Below are 3,867 nucleotides of genomic sequence, written 5' to 3'. Positions count from 1 at the left end.
CCCCGGCCCGGCGGAGCGGAGGAGGAGGAGGAGGAGGAGGAGGAGGAGGAGGCACCGCCGCGCCGGGGCTCGGTCCGCCGCCTGCGGCCCCCCCGCCCGGGAAAGGCCCCGGCTGCGCCCGTGCGGCTCGGTGCGGAGCGGCGGCTGGAGCAGAAGCGGGGACACGGGCCCTGGCCCGGAGGCGATGCCGCGGGGGCCGCGGCAGAGCCGCCTCGGTGCAGACGGGAAACTGAGGCACGGCACCGGCTGCAGCGGGCCCGAGCCGGCCGGGCCGCCGGGTCTCTGCCTCACCTGGCCGGGGCTGCTGCCCGGCGAAGTGCCGCCGGCTCCGCGAGCGAGGCAGCCCGCGAGCTGCCCGGTGCCCGCGCTGGCGGAGCCGCCTCGGAGGTGCCCTTCCCTGCCCGCATCCCTCCCTCCCCGCCGGGCCTGCCCGCGCGAGGCCCCTCGTCCGCTGCCTCCCCGCCTCGCAGGCCCGCTCGCCACCCGCGAGCTGACGCAGCGCCCAGGAACGCGCCGGGCAGCGGGCAGCACATCTGGGCTTGTCCCACGCGCCCGCGGCCCGGCCAGGCACGCGGCGTGGGAAGGCCGCTCCGGCTCGGGGGAGCCCGGGGGGCGGCAAGGCCCCGCCAGCGCGCTCCGAATCCCAGCCCTGGGCTGGAGCCGCGGCGCCGTGGCTCTTGGCTCGTGGCGCGAGCGCTGGGCGGACAAGATGCCCCCCTGCCTTTTCTGGTCGAGTTCCCGGGCAGCCCGGCTTGTTGCTGTGCTGGTCTGAGCAGCGCTGCGCAATCCTGCCGCTGCCTTGAAAGCAGCCAGCTGGAAGCTGCTATTTTAGGACCTAAAAATTGAAGCGAGGAAGAAGAAGAGGAGGAAGAAGGAGAAGAACATTAATGTGAGCGCAGGAATGCTTTAGCAGGATTTCACTCAAGGGGAAAAAGAACATAAAAAGTGATGATTCATCTTCAGCCGAGCAGAGCTTTGTGTTTCTATAGTAAGTCGAAACAAAACAAGGCGGCAAAGCCAAGAAGTTATCCGTACCAGATGGGCCAGGGGTTGGAGCCGTAGCTTTTCAGGAATCGGCCTGGCTTGGGTTTATTTTGGGGGGATTTAGCTCAGCGTTGCACTGCCCTGGCCCCGGATGGGGCCGTGACCGGCTCCGTCGCCTCTCCCTCCACTGCCGGCTGCAGCCGACTGCAAAATACCTCCGGGATTTGCAATACTCGGTCTCGTGCCTCCGCCAGCCGGGGCCGGGGCCGGAGCTGCCCCGACAGGCCACGACAGTCTCTCCTAACCCCTCGGAGCAGGCAGCTGAGTGCAGCCCTGAGCGGATTTGCATGGACAGATTGCACAAGAGTCCCCTTATTCTTCCATTTGAGGATAAAGGATAAGCAGAAATTACAAAGACAAGATTTTTTCCTTTTTTTTTCCTTTTACTAACAAATTATTTACAAATCCACTGAAATTGGATATAACTTAAGCTAAGTTCATACTAATTTACTGCTCTGCAAGGGAATTACAAGATAAGAAGATCAGTGATAAAAGCGAGAAGTAGGTGTATTAATGACTCTTTCCCTTGCAGATCGATGAAGCAACACTGGAAGTGCGAGGCGAGGCTGGGGAGAGGCGATGAACCCCTGCAGCTCTCCGATGAGGCTGGGGAGAGGCGATGAAGGAGCCCGTCCATCCCCTGGGGGCTGCTGGATGCCTGGGCCTTGCGGGAGGCGGCGGGTCTGGGACTCAGGGCTTCAGGGCCGGGGGGCTGCGAGCGGTCGGCGCCTGGGGACATGGGCCCTGGCTGCCCTCGCACACGGCGTCCCGAGCCCCAGGGGCTGGGAACGGAGCCCCGGGCCGGGCCCTCGGCGCCCTCCCGGCGTCCGGACGCGTTTTGATTCATGGTTTCGATCCAAACCTGTTTAGCAGCAACAAAGACAAAAGGTCATGAGAAAAGCGTATTGCATCCAAGCTTATGAAAGCAGGCTGAAATTTCCTCTTCCACTTCTGGGATTTATCTGCTCCTTTCCCATTAAAATTAATGATAACAGTGCATCCATCTCTGAGCTGCTTGACAGCTCTGCCGGCTCCTCCTGTGCTCGATGCTGAAGCAGAGGCAAGCCCGGGCTGTGTCCCCGGGCCCCGGAGCAAAGTTTGCTCTTGCAGTTAAACAAAGCAGCTTCCTCGCTGCCCGGCAGAGTTGCAAAACTGAGAAATCGCTGAGCGGGTCTCGGTATTGATCGGTGATGCTAATCTGGGTATCTGTTAGCAGCACGCCCTGGCCACGCTGCAGAGCCCTGCTTTGCTCGTTCACGTCTGCTGCGACTCGGAGCATCGTCCTGGAGCCACCTCATTGCAGGAGCCCGATAATAAACAGAGTTTCTGGTCCTCAGGGCCAGAAAGAAAAGCTTGAAAATTTGGCTCCTCGGGGCATCCAAGACAAAAGGCGAATGCACGCAGACCCTCAGATATGCTATCTCTGGGAGCATCGTGGTCTCCAAACGCTGCCCGGGGTTTGCGGAGGGAGTTGACTCACGGTGTTTACGTGGGTGAAGGTGGCGATGGCGAGCAGATAACGCCGAGCTGCGGGAGCAGCTGGAACCAGCGTCACCCTTTGGGGGTGGCTCAGAAACACAAATCGGCTGCAAAGCCGAACCCTCCTGAGTCCCGGCGCTTGCTGCCCCGGCAGCTCGGGCGCAGTCGCCGCCAGGTCGGTCGCGGCGGAGGTTCCCCCGCTCAGCCCCTTCCTCCCAGCCCGCCTGCTCCTCCCGGCATCGCTCACTGCCTGACGTAACGCTGCTCCCGGAGCCTCGCGCGCGAGAGGAACCGGCCGGGCAGCAGAAACGTGCTGCTGGAGGAAGCGGTGAGGGCAGTTTGTCTCCTCCGCCGGCCTGCCTTGCTCCCAGGGCTCACCCTGAGTACTGCAAACCTGCTTTTCCACCGCCTGCCGGGGCCAAGGAAGAAGAAGAAAGGCCTGGCTTTCTCCCGGGATTATTCCGCGTGCTGCTCGGCTCAGCCTGCTTCTGCTTCATTGGCCTACAAATCCAAATTCCCCTAAATAATTGAGCAGAGCTGCTGCACTCTGGGCCTGAATAATTCATCCCGGAGCTGCGAGGCTGGGTGGAGGGAAGCGTGCTTGTGTCGGCCGTTGGGGGAAGCTTTTGGGGCGCTTCCACCCCCTTTCAGCAGCGAGTTTTCCTCTGATCAGGCCCAGCAGATGCTCCTGGTTTTGTGGCTGTAGGGGAGGGACTGAGGGATGCAGCCGCACTCACAGATGCGGCGCGGGGGGAGCCCGCCTGCGCGGGCAATAACCCGCTTTCCCCCCAGAATGCAGCCGGGGGGGGGGCAGCAGCAAGCGGTTAAGCTGCCCCCGGGGCAGGAGGGTTTGCTGAGGGCACCCCGAGGCCGGGGGTCGCCCCGTCGTGGGGCTGGGCGCGTTTCCGAGCATCGCTTGGGCTGGGGGGGGCTCGGGTAGGTATCGCCAAAGCGGAGGGTCACGAGGACGTTTCTGGTTTTGTTTCCCGCTTGCCGGGAGGGAGCCGGGGAGCGGGGCGGCTGCCCAGGGGCCGGGGCCGGGAAGGGGCCGCACGTGAAAACCCGTGATGTGCTTCCAACCCCCCCCGGAGCGGAGTCTCCCACGGGGAAGCGCTGAGCAACGACCGCCGCAGCCGGCTGCTTCCAGCGGAGCGGACGCGTGTCCCTGCCCTTCCAAGGGGCTGGTCAGACAAGAAACTACACCCGGCTGTGGGATTTCAAAACAAGGCTCTGACAGGCCAGGGCGAGGCCTGCTGTCGCCCCAGACGGGGCAAGAAGTTGTTCCCGGCACTTCTTAGCTCTGGTCCGTCGCCAGCCCGGCCCCGTCCTGGACCCCGGCCCTGG

The 3,867-nt window shown here is 63.4% G+C and overlaps 1 long non-coding RNA gene across 1 annotated transcript; it reads left to right on the top strand.

The window, feature by feature from the left end:
- The first annotated feature begins 294 nt into the window (after window positions 1-294).
- LOC135323650 (uncharacterized) lies at window positions 295-2,041 on the top strand. The gene is made up of 2 exons (XR_010385132.1): window positions 295-988; window positions 1,577-2,041. It is a non-coding gene; the product is annotated as an uncharacterized LOC135323650 (long non-coding RNA).
- The last annotated feature ends 1,826 nt before the right edge of the window (window positions 2,042-3,867 follow it).

Source organism: Dromaius novaehollandiae, chromosome 26 (assembly GCF_036370855.1).
Source record: "Dromaius novaehollandiae isolate bDroNov1 chromosome 26, bDroNov1.hap1, whole genome shotgun sequence".
Lineage (NCBI taxonomy): Eukaryota > Metazoa > Chordata > Aves > Casuariiformes > Dromaiidae > Dromaius > Dromaius novaehollandiae.
This window is presented reverse-complemented; position numbering and strand designations above follow the sequence as displayed.